The 18,683-nt window shown below is 40.9% G+C and overlaps 1 long non-coding RNA gene across 1 annotated transcript; it reads right to left on the bottom strand.

Annotated features, from left to right (window-relative positions):
- Window positions 1–3,688: 3,688 nt before the first annotated feature.
- Window positions 3,689–18,430, bottom strand: LOC122552017. The gene is made up of 4 exons (XR_006312262.1): window positions 18,360–18,430; window positions 18,132–18,257; window positions 12,916–13,072; window positions 3,689–3,703 (listed from the first exon to the last, which is right to left on the bottom strand). It is a non-coding gene; the product is annotated as an uncharacterized LOC122552017 (long non-coding RNA).
- Between the last annotated feature and the right edge of the window lie 253 nt (window positions 18,431–18,683).

Genomic DNA, 18,683 nt, shown 5'->3' with positions numbered 1-18,683 from the left:
AGAGAAGTGTATGAGATCATGAGAGGCATGGATAGGGTGAATGCAATCTTTTTTCCAGAGTTGAGGAATTGAGGGCTAGAGGGCATCAGTTTAATGTTAGAGGGGAAAGAATAATTGGGAACATGAGGGGCAGCTTTTTTTTAAACAGAGGGTGGTACACAATTGGAAGTGGAGTAGTTGAGGCAGGTACATTGACAATATCTAAAAAGTGTTTGGACAAATATGTGGATAGGAAAGATTTAGAGGATATGGGCCAGTGCAAGGAAATGGGGTTAGTGTGGATGGACATTTTGGTCGGCGTGGACCAGTTTGGGCCAAGGGGCCTGTCTCTGTGCTGTAGGACTCTATGACTCTATGTCAAGAAAAGAGTCAATTTTACATCTAGGTTTTAATGGCTAGATGAGAATCTTGTGACTGAACAGCAGTGGGCCTACTCGTACGCACTAAAACCTCACTTTACCCAGTCTTGCCTCAGTCATATGAAGATTTCTATTCTCCCACGCAGTGCAGAGAAACTAGATGGCAAGAATTCTCAAAATAAAGACTTGGCAGGTCACTGTGTGTGCAGGGACTGACAGTAATTTCAGGTATCAGAACAGGGAGCATCCCATGGCTCTTAACTTGCTTTCCTTGGGCTCCCTTACTTTGTGCCTACTTGGATGTTCATAGTACCTATGCCTTGCCTGGTAATGCAATCTGGTAGCCAGGTGGCTTGTCACGTTTAGCATAATGAACAGGCAAAAGGGATTGTACTACTTGGCTGCAAGTACCTAATGGTTCTTTAAAGTCTGATCAAAATGATTACAAGAAGGCATGTGCACTAATATGAAGCAAATCCATTAGCTTAATCTACTGAATATATGTTAGAGACATATGCCAATTTATGAAAGAATCTCTTACCTTAAACTACATAATGTTTATATAAACAAGAGAGTCTCACACTGCCCTCTATCCACTGGGGACTTTGGCGACAGTAGCACTCAGAGCTCTATCTCAGCTTCCATGGCATTGGTCTTGCGAGCCCCAGCCCAATGGTGAAAAGACCAATCAGTGGGGCAAAGTCCCTCATATAAGTACAGTTCTGAATCGAAGATTACGTTCTGAATCTTCACTTCATAATACCTTTAGTACTTTTCCAGACATTCCGTTGTGCAAAAAACAATTTAAAAGATATCCAGGTGGCTCCATGTTAATGACATAAAAGAATGCTTCCCAAAGACAATCCAGGTTTTGCTGTTACCTCCAAACCAAAACAGGCCTTTTTCATGTGTTTTTCCACTTTATTTCAATTGATCATTGCCATATCCCTTAACAATGAACCCTTAATGGTATGGTCTGAAAATATCATTTTTATGCCCAATACTACAGGGCTCTATGGTCAGTCAGGGGCTGGTTCTTGATCAGTCAAGAAAGGTGGTGAGGTGTTTCAAATGAGGGAGTACAACCGCAGAGGGCAGGAAGGGGTTTGTATTTTGGGGGGATTAGGTGAGTGTGAGCAAATGAGGGAAGATGCTGCATGCAATGTTGATAGTTGTTGACCATAGCTTTGGTGGGTGTGGATGCATCGGCAGAGTTAGAGTGAGTGTGGGTAGCTGAGAGAAGGTGGTGGCACTTACCCTTGGAACATAAACGGTCACTAACCATCTTCTGGCATTGCTACGCCTTACCCCAGATCCTGGATATTACACTGGCCTGGGTGGTTACTTCAGATTAAGTTAGCAGCATCTAATGTAGTGCACAGCTGGGGTTTAAATATAGTAACTACCACATGAATGCTGGATAGTCCAGGCATCAACAATCATTTCACTGCTGCTGAACAAAAAATAGTGCAGGAGCAGTGTGGTTCTATATGTGACATATATTTAATGAGGTGAGCAGAATAAAATTACATGAGGAAAGTCACCAGAGCTTACAAAGGCAGATCCTCCATGAACCCCCCTAAATTGACATTTAGCTGATTGTGAGGGAAAATTAGCCTTCAGTTTGTATTTCTTACTAAGAAATTGCATGTACAAGTATTGCCTTTTCTAAAAAAAGTTTATAATGAATCATGCAAAATTCTTACAACATCTTGTTCACTTTGTGAATAGTGTAACAATGCAGATGTTACCAATTTAATCAATTTTCATAAGTTAAAGACAAAACATTCATTGCAATTTTTAGTCCCAGTGAAGGTGACTTTATTTCATTGATACCTTTTGACAACGATAAACATGTAAATCTTGAGTGAAAGTAATTTCCAGACTGATCTAATGATCTATGTTTTAAACAGAATTTCTTATGAGATGGCTATCTATGTAAGCAGAATTTATGAAAATGATTGTGATTTAAACCTTAAAACATTGTTTCCAGTATAATTATTTCAGTAACATAAGATGTAAAATACTAAGACCTATATGAATCACCATACTATAATTAATCATATGAACTTGATTACGTCACATTTAATGTTCAATATATAATTATGATTTATAATTAAATCACAGAAGTGTACATATAATTTACATGCCAATAATAATTTGAATTGGGAAGTACAAACACAGAAAATGCAACATAAATTTAATCTAAACTGATGGATTACTTAAGAAATTGTGAACCTTAGATTTGTAGAGTTATAGGGTTATAGAGATATACGGCACAGAAATGGGCAGCACGGTGGCACAGTGGTTAGCACTGCTGCTTCACAGCACCAGAGACCTGGGTTCAATTCCTGTCTCAGGCAACTGTCTGTGTGGAGTTTGCACATTCTCCCCGTGTCTGCGTGGGTTTCCTCTGGGTGCTCCAGTTTCCTCCCACAGTCCCAAAATGTGCAGGTTAGGTGAATTGGCCATGCTAAATTGCCCATAGTGTTAGGTGTAGGTCTGGGTGGGTTGCTCTTCGGAGGGTCGGTGTGGACTTGTTGGGCCGAAGGGCCTGTTTCCACACTGTAAGTAATCTAATCTAATACTTGATGAGCACTTGAAATGTCACAACATTCATGGCTATGGGCAAAGTGTTGGAAAATAGACCCATGCTGACCAGATATCCCAACCCTATCTAGTTGCACCTGGCCCATATCCCTCCAAACTCTCCCTATTCATATACACACCCAGATGCCTTTTAAATGTTGCAATCATGCGAGCCCCCACCACTTCCTCTCGTAGCTCATTCCATACACGTACCACCCTCTGCGTGAAAAAGTTGTCCCTTAGGTCTCTTTTATAACTTTCCCCTCTCACCCTAATCCTATGCCATCTAGTTCTGGACTCCCCACCCCAGGGAAGAGACTGTCTATTTACCCTATCCATGTCCTTCATGATTTTATAAGCCTCTATAAGGTCACCCATCAGCCTTCGACGCTTCACAGAAAACAGTACCAGCCTGTTCAACCTCTCCCTATAGATGAAATCCTCCAATCCTGGCAACATCCTTGTAAATCTTTTCTGAACCCTTTCAAGTTTCACAACATCCTTCCGATAGGAAGGAGACCAAACTATTCCATTAGATCAATCATAAAGTTTTAATCTAATCAAGTCTGTCATATGCAATGAACAATTTTACTTGTTACAAATCTAATTCTTTATCACATAAAATCTAGATTGAAATTAGTTTACTTCTTTTGTCAATGCATTTATGTCTGGATTGTCAGTATTGTGTTACTCAGCATATCGTGGAGTCAAGTTGTTTATCTGTAGACCTCTTAAAATCTTTACTATGTTTAATCCTCAAAAGCAAACAAGAGAATATGTTGATCAGAATGTAGCTGAGTTTACATTATTTTTAAAGTCAGGTAAACATCTTTATTTTAATTCATTGACATCAACAACTTCAACAAGCTCACTTCTCAATACTTTTATTTAGGTTGGTGGAGTCCCCTAGTGAAAATTACGTAGATCTTCAATTATTGTAGTTTCCAATGCCTTTGCTACTTAGAAATATCTTATCAAATATTCAGATCCATTGAAGGAAGGAAAAGAATGCTATACAGAGTTATGGTTCACTAAAATGCACAATAGGATTTAAATCAAATGCATTTTAATAAAGAGGGATGGATTATTTGTCACCAGTCAAATTATCATTTATTTAGTATTTCATCATATTCTCTTTTCTCTGGATCATGCTTGGACCTACCAGGAGATTAAATTTATTAAGAGTTTTCAATGATATGTTTGCTCAGATTTTAAATGAGACTCATGTAGGCATACAGTACATTTTTTTTAAAATGGCATCAAGGTGAACTGAAATTCATAATGGTTCAATTGATAGGCAGCTTTGTTTCTTATATGAGCCCCTGTGAATTATTAACAAATGACGGTTGGTAATAAATCATGAAATATATTGTTCTTATACATAGTAACACTATTTCTTCACAATAACAGAATAATTACTATTTACCACAATAACAGAAAACATGTAAGAAATAATCATGGCAAGAAACAGAGTGTCAAAACCTTTATCAGATGACACTTTTTATAATAGATTTCAAAAATATAAATTGATTTTGTTATGACATGGCATTTATTATAAATGAGGATTGTTTTCCAAGTGGTCTAATGAATATTAAAAACAGTAAAGAAATATACACCCAAATCTAGCAAATTAGGAGACCCTAGTTATGTGTTGATTGATCAGCAATTAACCAAATTAAAACATTTTGATGATAGATTGAGCAAAAATTGCTGTTGAGATATAAAATCTTCACACTTAAGGATTCATGCAAATGAAAAGAAATGCTGTCTGTTCTGCTTAACCATGTAGCTCTGATGTGATTTGTTAGAAACTCTGTGCAAGATATTATTTTTCTGCCTCAAAAACAAGATACTACAAATGCTGGAAGTCTGAAACAAAAATAGAAATGTTGATTTAAGGTCATTGGCCAGAAAGATTAATGCTGTGCTTCCACTGAAGTCTCATTCCTGAAGAAGGGCCTGTGCCCGAAACGTCGAATCTCCTGTTCCCTGGATGCTGCCTGACCTGCTGTGCTGTTCCAGCAATAAAGTTTCAACTGCTTCCACTGATGGCCTTGATGTTCCTGAGGACTGGTAACCTTATGCAGAAAGTTACTTTTAAAAAAACAAGAGAGTTTAGCATTTCTGTAGGTTCTGCATAAAGCTCTATCAGAAATATGGAGCCATACTTCCATTGTGACAGCTCTTTTACAGCATCAGTGAAGACAAATATCAGACATATTCTGATATTTAAAGGTCCATTTTGACAGCTGCTGTCAAATGGTAAGTACATAAGGTCAGCGGAGAGTAAGATGCTGGGGGTGGAGAGCAAGAGCATCAGATGCATAGGATGCCAGATGTATAGGGTGCAAGATGGGTAGGGTGCCAGATGGATAGAGTGCAGATGGAGCAGTAGGGTTCAAGTTAGGTAGGGTGCTAGGGTGCAAGTTGGTAATGGATGGAGAGAGAAAGGGGAAACATATTGAGTGATGGAGGAAGGGATGGTTGGGTAGTATGCAAAGTGGGGGTAGGGACTGGGGGCAGGGCAGGTTTGGTTGTAGGGAAAGAGGATTTATGTCCTGTGATGTGAAAGAGGGGTCATGTGGTGCAGAGGAAGGGTGTAACAGGGGATGTCAGATCAGGGTCTAGGGTGGTAAGGGGTCTGATGGAGTATAGTTGGTGATATAAGAAGGAAGCATGGGGTTTGTTGAACAGTTTGTCAGGAGTTAGACTTTGTCTCTAATAGCCTAACTTTTGCTGAGTAAATATTTTACTTAATTTCATTGGAACCATCTGAAATCTCAAATTTAAATGGATAGTTTTGGAAGGGTTTCGGGCGTACAGGAATTGCTGAGTCGGATCTTCAATTTACTGGGCACTTCCTTCGGCGTCTGTTACAATGGGGAATCTGCAGGAACCCCACATACAACGACCATCTAACTTGGGATAATGACTGTCTGGCCAGGGGAAAATCCACACTGTTATTTTAAGTTCACAAAAGGAATTATGCCCTTTCAAAGATCTAGTGTCCCTCATGCATGGATAATATTAAACTTCATAGAATCACTGAATCAAAAACTGCTATAACAGGAGGAGGTCATTCTACCAATCTTGTCTACACGAACTCTCTGAGCCATTTCCTGCCTTTTCTTTGTTACTCTGCACATTGTCTCACTCAATGACAGTCTATGAACCTTTTGAATGCCTCAGTTGAACTTGCCTACAACACACTGTCAGCCTTTATCACTTATGGCATGAAAACATCTTCTTTCATATTATTTTGATTCTTTCACCGATTATTTTAAACTTTCACCATCTTGTCCTTGATCCCTTCACCAGGGGAACAGTTTTGTTCTATCCACTCAGCCCAATCCTCTCATGATGTTGAATATCTCTCCTTTCAGCCTTCTCCAAGGAAAACAGACCTAACTTCTTCAGTCTAACATCCTTATCCCTGGAACTGCTCTTTTGAATGTTTTCCACAATCTCCCCAATGCTTTCACATTCTTCCTAAAGTGCAGCACTCAAAGCTGGATACAATGCTCAACATAAGACCAAACTAGTGCTTTATCCAACATCAGCTCTTTACTCTTGGTTTCTATGCCCCATTTTATTTTGTTTGTTCATGAGATGTGAGCATCGCTAGCTAGGCCAGCAAGTATTGTCCATTCATAATTGCCCTTGAGAAAGTGGTGAGCTACTTTCTTAAACCATTGCAATCTTTGGGGAGTACGGAAATCTACCGTTATGAAGGGAGTTGTAGGATTTTGACCGAGCAACAGTGAAGAAGTGGCAACATATTAGCAAGTTAGAAAGGAAGGCAACTTGCAGTTGGTGGTCTTCCTATGTATCCGCTACTCATGTCCCTTTGGGTGGTATAGGTTATAGGTTTGCAAGGTACTGTCAGAGGACCCATAGTGAGTTATTATTATTCATCTTGTAGATGGTACACACTGCTGCCACAGTGCTTGGTGGTTAAGAGTGTGAACGGTGAATGGGATGCGGGGAGACATTAATAAAGTTGAGTATATAGCATGTTTTATTAACCACTCTTACAAACAGTCCTGTCAACTTTAATGACTTATCTACAGATACACCTGCATTCCCCTGCTCATGCATCTCCTTTAAATTTGCCCCCTTTATTTTATATTGTCTCTCAATATTCTTTGTACAAAATGAATCAGCTCAGATTTCTTCACAGGGTTGGGGGTAGGTGAGGGGGCGGGGCGAGGTTGGATGAGGTTGGGGGGTTGAATGGGGTTCAGACGGGCGGGAGTGCGGTGCTGGATGGGGTTGGGAGGGTGGGCGGGGGTGCAAGGATGGAAGCGGATGGAGGGGGCAGAGGCTCGCGTGGGATGTGCTGCTGTCTAGTCTCCTGAACGGGGAGCTGACTTAACAAAACACTCTGAGCCCCAGAGGAGAGGCATTGCGTCGATTAACCGAATAATTAGTTATCCGAACAAAATAGTGCCCGCCCATCTCGTTTGAATAATCAAGGTTCCTCTGTATATCATTTCCTGACTGACAGAGTATCGATGTGATCTAATATGATCAGCCTCCAATTACCGGACAACATCAATCTAACTAACTGCCAGGAAATGTTTTTTTTTAAAATAACATTTTTGCTCCAAACCATTCTTGGGGAGTGGGCAGCTAAACTACATATGGGGATCCTCTGGCAATCCTCCTGAGGTGGGGAGTATTTTAATTGGGAATTTATATAGCAACTTCGTTATAATTCAGTATACAAATAGACCTACCTGTTTTACCATTCATTTCCTATTGGTAGGCATTTTTCTCTAAAAACTATTTGTTGTTAATTATTTGGAGCACAATGTGGCATTCTGTACATTTTAAAAGTTAGCTATTGTTGCCCTGAACCAAAGGAAGAGTACAGTGGGTGGGTGAGCTGCTTCGCTTCAACCCAAACCTCTTCAGTCCCACATTTCTTCATGAACTGGAGTCAATGATTTTGTTATGGCCATAAGTTAATCACAACAGGTTGCCCACAATCAGCATTGTACATGTGTTTGTTTGTCATTTTCTATAAAACATATTTTGCATTTTATTAGCTAGATAATTCATGTCTATTATGGAAATTACTCTGGCAGCTATGTAGTTAACTTAGTGTTGTAATGCAAGCCTGGGATCATATTACAGGGCTCCAGTAACAGATAATAGTAGTATGCTGTGATAGATTAAGCGTACTGTAGGGAACTAGTGTGGCAGATGATGATTAATTTAGAAAGGCAAAGCAAGCCAGCATGATTGATTATGCTAATGTTATCAGATAAGTGAAGGAACAACAACTTAATGAATTGCAGAGAAACAAAGGGCTTGTGGACAGACAGGGAAGACATTTTCTAGCTGTAACAGCTTTGATTTTGCAAAATTAAAGTTTAATTTCGAGAAGGATTTTCAGTGTTTCCTGGTAATTTTTGATAGAATATTGAGTGATTCTTCCACAGCACTATCAGCACCAACATCCCATTGTCTTTCTATGATTCCAAGCCCACTTTTCTTGCTTACATTTTAAAATATTGCCACCATCAGTATTCTGTCAAAGAATTACCTGAAACAGCTTCAGTTACTGCCTGGCTAATGGATCTTTGAATTTCTCTTCTCAAAGATCATAAACATGTCCAACAGAACAATACAATACAGTAGAAAAATAGGCCCTGTGACCCACCAAGCCTGTGACCCACCACGCCTGTGACCCACCACGCCTGTGACCCACCAAACCTGTGACCCACCAAACCTGTGACCCACCACGCCCTGTGACCCACCACGCCCTGTGACCCACCAAGCCCTGTGACCCACCAAGCCTGTGACCCACCAAGCCTGTGACCCACCACGCCTGTGACCCACCAAGCCTGTGCCAATTCCTACTCCTTATTTAGACCTGTTATTTTATTTCCCATACACCATTTCTATCCCTCTGTTCACCTTCCATTCTTGTGTCTCTCAAAGTTCACCTTAAACATTGCTTTCACGACCTCCAATGGCAGTGCTTTCCAGGTATCCACCACTCTGTGTGAAAGGATTCCCTGCACTTCTCTCCTAAACCTCCCCCCTCTCGCCTTGAACCTGTGCCTTCTTGTAGTTGACCTATCCACCCTGGGAAAAAGATTTTTACTATCCATCCTATCTATGCTTCTCAAAATATTGTAGATCATCATCAGTTTGCCCTTCAGCCTCCATATTTTCAGTGAAAACAATCCGAGTTTATCCAACCTCATAACTAAAACCCTCCAGACCAGACAATATCTTGATAAACATTCTCTGCACCCTCTCTAAAGCATCTATGTTCTTCTGGTAGCAAAACTGTGGCCAGCAAAACTACATGCAATATTCCAAATGTGGCCTAATTAAAGTTGTATACAGCTGTAATATAACTTGCCAATTTTTATGTTTAATGTCTGGCCAATGAAGGTAAGTGTGCTGTATGCCTTCTTGACCACCTTATTCACCTGTGTTGCCACTTTCAGGGATCTATGGACTTATACTTCCAAATTCCTCTGTCTGTCAATGAGGGATATAGATAGAGATAATGGATGTGGGATTTCAACACTAAGAGGCACATTTTTATGGTGAGGGGAAACATACAGGGGCAATTTGTTTCACACAGAGGGTAGTTAGTGTGTGGAATGAACCTTCTGGGGATGTGGTGGATGTGGGTACAGTTACAATATTTAAAAGACATTTGGATAAGTACATGAATAAGAAAGGCTTGGAGGGATATGGGCCAGGAGCAGGCAGGTGAAGGTAATTTAGTTTGGGATTATGGTCAGCATGGACTGGTAGGACCGAAGGGCCTGTTTCCGTTCTGCATGACTTTATGACTCAATGTCAATGCTCCTCAGGGTTCGACCATTTATTATATAATTCGTACCTAGATTTGATCTTCCAAATGTATCATCCCATATTTGTCTGGATTAAACTCCATCTGCCATTTCTCTGCCACAAATCTCTAATCTATCTATATTCCACGGTATCCTTTTACAATCATCCTCACTATCTGCAATTCAGCCAATTGTGATGTCAACCACAAACCTACTAATCAGACCACCTACATTTTCCTCCAGATCATTTATAAGTGTTACAAAAAACAACGGTTCCATCACTGATTCCTGCAGAACACCACTAGTTACTGACTTTCATTCTGAAAAGAACCCTTTCACATCTACTCTCTATCTTCTCTGACCAAGCCAGTTTTATATTCATCCAGCCAACACACCACAGATCCCATGAGACTCTACCTTTTGTACCAGCCTGTCATAAGGTAGCTTATTAAATGCCTTACTAAAGACCGTATAGGCAACACCTACTGCTCTTCCATCACCAATTAATCATTCTTGTTACCTCCTCAAAAGGTTCAGTCAAGATGGTGAAGCATGACCTTCCGCACACAAATCCATGCTGCCTATCACAATCAAATCGATTTGCTTCCGAATGTAAATAAATCCTGTCTCTCGGAATCTTCTCCAACAATTTCCCCAACACTGACGTCAGGCTCACCAGCCTGTAATTACTTGGATTATTTCAGTTTCCCTTTTAAACAAAGGAACAACATTAGTCATTATCCAGTCCTCTGGAATCTTGCCTGAAGCCAAAAAGGATGCAAAGGCCCCAGCTATTCCCTCCTTTGCCTCCCACAGTATCTTGTGATAGATCCCATCTGGCCAGGGGCTTTGCCAAACTTAACACATTTCAAGACACCGAACACTTCCTCCTTCATTATTTTGACCTGCATGAGGGTATTCACACACCTTTCCCTCACCTCAACATCTCTCATGTTCCTTTTAGGTGAATACTAATGTAAAGTACTCATTAAAGATCTCGCTCAATTCCTCAAGCTCTGTACATAACCTAGTTCCTTTATCCTTAAGTGGGCCTACTCTTTGAGAGAAAGTGAGGGCTGCAGATGCTGGAGATCAGAGCTGAAAATGTGTTGTTGGAAAAGCGCAGCAGGTCAGGCAGCATCCAAGGGACAGGAGAATCGACGTTTTGGGCATAGGCCTATGCCCGAAACGTCGATTCTCCTGTTCCTTGGATGCTGCCTGACCTGCTGCGCTTTTCCAGCAACACATTTTCGGCTCTGAGCCTACTCTTTCCCTAGCTACACTCTTGCTCCTAATATATGGATAAAATGCCTTAGGATTCTCCTTAGCCCTGCCGGCCTAGGACATTTCATAGCACCTTTTAGCCGTCCAAACTTCCCAGTTTGAGCTCCTTACTACTTTCTCTGTATTCTTTAAGGTCTTTGTTTTTAGTTGCCTAGATCTTGAGTATGCTTCCTTTTTTTTTAACAAGCTGATAATTTCCCCTATCATCCAATCTGAACCTGACCAATCCTGATCTTCTTCACAGAATCATACTTGTCCTGCACTCTAATCAACTAGTCTTTAAAAGAATCCCACGTTTCTTTTAAAAGAAATTTAAGAAATTAAGAAATTTAAAAGAATCAGATATGGATTTACCCTCAAATAGCCTCTCCCAATCCACATTCTCCAATTTTTGCCAAATTTGGTTATATTGGCCTTACCCTATTTTAACATCTTCATCTGATCTCCAAGCTTGTCCTTATCCATAAGTATCTGAAAACTTATGGAATTATGGCCACTATTCCCAAAATGCTCCCCCACTGAAACTTTGGTCACCTGTCCAGGCACATTTCCCAGTATGGCCCCCTCCCTCACTGGATTATCCACATACTGTTTCGAAAAACACTCCTGGACACACCTAATAAATTACACTCCAACCCAACCCAGACACTAAGGCAGTTCTAGTCAATATTCGGAAGTTAAAATCACCCACCACAACAACCCTCTTATTTTCACATCTTTCCAGAAACTGACTCCATAGCTCTTCTTCTATGTCCTGCTGGCAGTTGGGTGAGCTGTAATACATTCCCAGCATTGTGATTGCAGAGGATCTTCCAGGGTGTCTTCCTTCAAGACACTTTGACTTTGCTGCTTAGAAGGATGCCTTGCATTCTGATATCGTTACTTAAAAATCACAATTTATTGAACAGTTAACATTACATTTTTTGCATATGCCTTCATACCAAAACCTGTTGTTAAACATCTACAAACATTTTACAGTGAACCAATTTATCATTGAAAATTAATTAAAAGAGAGAATTTATCTTCTCTGGTTAAGTTTCTCAAGAGTCTGGTCCAGGATGCTGCAGAATCTTAAGTTACTCAAATATCATGCCTTGGGCATTAAGAAATATGATTTATGTAGCACTATTTAACACCACTTAAGCTAGTGACTCAAGTTCTTCATTTATTTTTCTATATCAAGTTTCCTGTCCAAAAATTCTGACAGTCCTCTGCATTGTAATAATTGATATTACTGGAACACTGCACAGAACGTAAGGTTTAAGTGGGTTAGTCCACCTAGATATTTTAATTTAGTAGTTGCATTGTATTTTCAGGCATTGATCACAAAGTTTCTAACCGCTGAATTTAAGAGGTTCCATTGTTTTAGGAATATTTGGAGACTTCATCCCTCTTTATATCGATAGACAAAATAGTGTATGTATCGAATAAAATTGTCAGTTGAAAAAAATGATTTGTCATTATGCTTCCAAGTTCCTGTTTAGAAGTGAAAAATGTCATAAAGCAGATTTCAAACTGCTAATATTATTCTATTTGGTTAGATTCAATGCTGGAAAAGATGATTAAATTCGATCGAACAAAGTGACTCAGTGTAGCTGGATCTAAACCAGAAACCTCAGAATGTAAGAATTATAATAATTATAGGTGTGGTTATGATAGTACAAGTACTTTGATAAAATTGATTTTGGTGTTGACCTGTTGATTTATACATTGTGAGAACACTCGGTTCCCTAACTTTGAGGACCACCATTACATTTTGACCATTGATTATCTTTTAGTTTATTACAGGATCTTTGAACTTGACAATTGTGCCAGCCTTTTACTGAACAATAATCATCTCAACAAACCTTTCAGCAACTTACTTTTAGCTACAGGTCCACTTGCTGTTCTTTTTATTCATCTTCTACCCATTAAAGCCACAAAGCAGTCTGGATCGCCTGGACATTTTGACCTGGACCGTCTCATTGTTGCTCGGTATATACCAGCTCCCTTCGAAAATTCCAGAACGTTTTCGGTGATCTGCAAGAAGAAAATCCTATGGAACTCTGCCGCATGAGTGTACTTTCAAAGGAAATTCTGTAACTTGTTCCTTCTTCAAATTGTAGCACTCAAATAGAAGCAGGTAACATTTATAACTGCGCCAAACCCTGCAAAGGCAGTGGGTTGGAAGTTTTGATCATAGAATTAAGAATCAGCTTATGGTCGCTGGCTGGGAATATTTATCTTGAGGTAAAAACCAACGAGGTAAAAACAATGACTGCAGATGCTGGAAACCAGATTCTGGATCAGTGGTGCTGGAAGAGCACAGCAATTCAGGCAGCATCCGAGGACAGGCAAAATCGACGTTTCGGGCAAAAGCCCTTCATCAGGAATAAAGGCTTATCGCTTGCCTGGTAATACCGGCAGCAGAACAACTTATGCAATTGGTTTTCTCGACACTTTAAACTTCTTTCATTTCAAAGTTCAAAATCGCACAACACCAGGTTATAGTCCAACAGGTTTAATTGGAAGCACTAGCTTTCGTGGCGCTGCTCCTTCATCAGGTAGTTGTGTCCAGATGAAGAATGACGCTCCGATAGCTAGTGCTTCCAATTAAACCTGTTGGACTATAAACTGGTGTTGTGTGATTTTTATGTTTGTACACCGCAGTCCAACACCGGTATCTCCAAATCTTTCATTTCAGTATCACTGAGGTTTGTGCCCCAGCGGGAGCCAGTTAAGAAGAGGATAGACTGGACATTCTGGTATAAGATGTTGACATGGCACACCTTCGTTAGTTAACACTATCACATAGGTATGTTTAGCTAGCATTGCCGTACAGAAGTCACTAGTGAGAGAATAGGGCCCCTCTAAGATCAGAAAGGTGGCTTTTGTGTGGAGCCACAGGAGATGGGGGAGATACTAAATGAGTATTTTGCATCAGTGTTTACTGTGGAAAAGGACATGGAAGATATAGAATGTAGGGAAATAGATGGTGACATCTTAAAAATGTCCAATTTACAGAGGAGGAAGTGCTGGATGTCTTGAAATGCATAAACTTGGATAAATCCCCAGGGCCTGATTAGGTGTACCCTAGAACTCTGTGGAAAGCGAGGGAAGTGATTGCTGGGACTCTTACTGAGTTATTTATATCATCAATAGTCACAGGTGAGATAACAGAAGCCTGGTGGTTGGCGAATGTGGTCCCACTGTTTAAGAAAGGTGGTAAGGACAAGCCAGGGAACTATAGATCTGTGAGCCTGATGTCGGTGGTGGGCAAGTTGTTGGAGGGAATCCTGAGGGACAGGATGTACATGTATTTGGAAAGCAAGGATTTCAACTCCCCCTCCCACTCTGCCGAGGACATGGAGGTCCTGGGTCTCCTTCACCGCCACTCCCTCACCACCAGACGCCTGGAGAAAGAACGCCTCATCTTCTGCCTCGGAACACTTCAACCCCAGGGCATCAATGTGGCTGTGCTCTTCCAGCACCACTAATCCAGAATCTGGTTTCCAGCATCTGCAGTCATTATTTTTACATAATCAACATGGCTTTGTGTATGGGAAATCATGTCTCACAAACTTGATTGAATTTTTTCAAGAAGTAACAAAGAGGATTGATGAGGGCAGAGCAGTAGATGTGATCTATATGGACATCAGTAAGGCATTCAACAAGGTTCCCTATGGGAGATTGGTTAGCAAGGTTAGATCTCATGGAATACAGGAAGAACTAGTGATTTGGTTACAGAACTGGCTTAAAGGTAGAAGACAGAGGGTAGTGGTGGAGGGTTGTTTTTCAGACTGGAGGCCTCTGACCAGTGGAGTGCCACAAGGATTGGTGCTGGGTCCACTAGTTTTCATCATTTATATAAATGATTTGGATGTGAGCATTAGAGGTATAGTTAGTAAGATTGCAGATGACACCAAAATTGAAGGTGTAGTGGACAGCGAAGAAGGTTATCTCAGATTAAAATGGGATCTTGATCAGATGGACCAATGTGCTGAGAAGTGGCAGATGGAGTTTAATTTAGATAAATGCGAGGTGCTGCATTTTGGGGAAGCAAATCTTAGTTGGTCTTATACACTTCATGTATAAGACCTAGGCAGTGTTGCTGAACAAATAGACCTTGGAGTGCAGGTTCATAGCTCCTTGAAAGTGGAGTCGCAGGTAGATAGAATAGTGAAGAAGGCATTCGGTATGCTTTCCTATATTGGTCAGAGTATTGAGTACAGGAGTTGGGAGTCATGTTGAGGCTGTACAGGACATTGGTTAGCCATTATTCGAATTTAGCATGCAATTCTGGTCTCTTTCCTATCAGAAGGATGTTGTGAAACTTGAAAAGGTTCAGAGAAGATGTACAAGGATGTTGCCAGGGTTGGAGGATAGGGAGAGGTTGAATAGGCTAGGGCTGAGGGGTGACATTATAGAGGTTTATAAAATCATGAGGGGCATGGATAGGATAAATAGACAAAGTCTTTTCCCTGGGAGGGGGAGTCCAAAACTAGAGGGCATAGATTTAGGGTGAGAGGGGAAAGATATAAAAGAGACCTAAGGGGCAACTTTTTCATGCAGAGGGTGGTACATGTATGGAACAAGCTGCCAGAGGAAGTGGTGGAGGCAAGTACAATTGCAACATTTAAGAAGAATCTGGATGGGTAAATGAATAGGAAGGGTTTGGAGGAATATGGGCTAGGTGCTGGCAAGCGGGACTGGTTTGGGTTGGGCTATCTGGACAGCATGGACAAATTGGACCGAAGGGTCTGTTTCCATGCTGTACATCTCTAAGACTGTATGACTCTATAATGTCACTTCTTAACCTTCTTCTTGCTAACAAAAACAGCCTCACATCCCTCAGCCTTTCCTCATAAGACTTTCCCTCCATACCAAGCAACATCCTGATAAATCTACTCTGCACCCTTTCCAATGATTCCACATCCTTCCTGTAATATGGCGACCAGAACTGTATGCAATAATCCAAGTGTGGCTGCACCAAAGTTTTGTACAGCTGCAACATAACTTCATGGCTCTGAAACTCAATCCCTCTACCAATAAAAGTAACACACTGTAAACCTTCTTAACAACCCTATCAACCTGGGTGGCAACTTTCAGGGACCTATGCACATGAACACTGAGATCTCTCTGCTCATCCACGCTACCAAGAGTCTTACCATTAGCCCAGTACTCTGTATTCCTTTTACTCCTTCTAAGTGAATCACCTCACAATTTTCTGCATTAAACTCCATTTGCCACCTCTCTGCCCAGCTCTGCAGCTTATCTTTGTCCCTCTGTAACTTGCAATATTCTTCCGCACTGTCCACAATTCCACCAACCTTAGTGTTATCCGCAAATTTACCAAGCCATCCTTCTACACCCTCATCCAAGTAATTTATAAAATGACAAACAGCAATGGTCCCAAAGCAGACCCTTGTGGTACACCACTAGTCACTGAACTCCAGTATAAAAATTTCCCATCAATCAACCTCTCTGTCTTCTTACAGCTAGCCAATTTCTGATCTAAACCACTGAGCCACCCTCAATCCCAATGCCTCCGTACTTTCTGTAATAGCCTGCCCTGGGAACCTTATCAAATGCTTTACTGAAATCCATATACACCACATCAACTGCTTTACCCTCATCCACCTGTTTGGTCACCTTCTCAAAGAATTCAGTAAGGCTTGTGAGGCATAACCAACCCTTCACAAATCCGTGTAGCCTATCCCTAATCAAATTTTTCTTTTCTGGATGATTATAAATCCTATCTCCTATAATCCATTCCAACACTTTATCCACAACTGAAGTAAGACTCATTGGTCTATAATTACCGGAGCTGTGTCTATTTCCCTTTTGGAACAAGGGAACAACATTTGCTATCTTCCAGTCTTCTGGCATTATTCCTGTAGACAATGATGACATAAAGATCAAAGCCAAAGGCTCCGCAATCTCCACCCCAGCTTTCCATGAAGATCTGAACCTGGGGTGGGAGGGTTTGTCTTGGTTCTGTGATTGATCAATAACACTTGCAATCGGTCTGACTATTAAGGCTTCACACTTTATTTTCAATACTGCTGGTTACAGAACGTGTGGAAACACAGAAGTTATGTACTTCTGTATCCCTCAGAGGAACTGCACACACTGGCTTAATACAGAGGCATTTTTATACCTTTCTTAAAGCAGAACATAAGGCGTGATTGCATCGTGTATTCAGACAATTACCAATCAATACATGATATCTCTTAATTGATAGTTGCTTGATCCAATGATATCAAGTGGTAAGCAACCTAGGTCATAACGGTTTGGTCATTTTTACCTTGTGATACAAAGAACTGTGGCTGTGCAGAGTGTGGTTAGCATTTCCTCATTTTATCGGTCTATTTTTGCATTCTAGTGGTTAGTGATTTATGTAGCTTTAGAGACTAGCTGCAGCAAGTCATGTAGGCACAGGGAACCATTTTGTCTCTAGCTGCAATAGTCACATAGGCATAGGCCATGAGTCTCCATGATCTATCTCAGCCCATATTCAGGTTTCAGACTCTCACCCAGAGAATCCTAAAATAAATCCATCCGGCCCAGGGGACTTACCTATTTTTACACTTTCCAGAATTGCTAACATCTCCTCCTTAGAAACTGCAATCCCGTCTAGTCTAGTAGCTTGTATCTCAATATTTTCCTAGACAACATTGTCCTTTTCCTGTGTGAATACTGATGAAAATATTCATTTAGTGCCTCTCCTATCTCTGGACTCCACACACAACTTCCCACTTACTGACCTTTATCCTAGTCATTCTTTTATTCCTGACATACCTACAGAAAGCTTTACCGTTTTCCTTGGTCCTACCTGCCAAAGACTTCTCATGTCCCCTCCTGGCCTTTCTTAGCTCTCTCTTTAGGTCCTGGCTAACTTGTAACTCTAAGCGCCCTAACTGAGCCTTCACGCCTGTGGCCCCTCAGAGACCACCTCACAAAACAGAGCCAACATTCTCTAAATGCCGTGACCGTCAAAATGCAGCTCTTAAAATGTGATTTTAAACATAAAGTTAAACAGCATGGTGACACGATTGAATTGATTCACGTTATCCTTTCCTTCGGGTCTTCTCATTACCTGGTTTGGCAGCTCAGATTCTTCCCTCTCCTCCAGCGCCTCCCGCCAGCTCACTGCCTCCGTTAGCAGGACACAGCACACGGCAGCAAACACAATCGCCCTCAGCATTTTGGAAACTCTCCCGAGCTAAGGTCGTGAAGTTGTCAAAAACAAACAAAACAAAACTCTTGCATTAATCCGTAATTCAGACACAGTTCTCAATGAATCGAATGGGTATGGTGTAGTTACCTTGTCAGGATTCCGATTTCACCCGGAGATTTCAGTGGCATTTGGGACGGATGGAGAGGGTATTAATATCTGAGCTTATTCCCCTGGGAGGGGCCAGAGAAGTGTTCCGACGAACATCTTCTTGCATCATGCCAATGGAAACATGCGGATACCTCGGTGATTCTGGAGAAAGGCTGCTCTTTGTGATTCATTTCCTGAGGGATTAAATCATAGGGGAACAATAATCCTCAGCAAATTTCAATTAGAACGATGTTTCAATCACTATTGTGTCGTTAGTTTCAATGTTATATGGAATGTATTGTGTAACGGGAAACTAAAGCCGTG

The sequence above is a fragment of the Chiloscyllium plagiosum genome, chromosome 7 (assembly GCF_004010195.1).
Source record: "Chiloscyllium plagiosum isolate BGI_BamShark_2017 chromosome 7, ASM401019v2, whole genome shotgun sequence".
Classification (NCBI taxonomy): domain Eukaryota; kingdom Metazoa; phylum Chordata; class Chondrichthyes; order Orectolobiformes; family Hemiscylliidae; genus Chiloscyllium; species Chiloscyllium plagiosum.
This window is presented reverse-complemented; position numbering and strand designations above follow the sequence as displayed.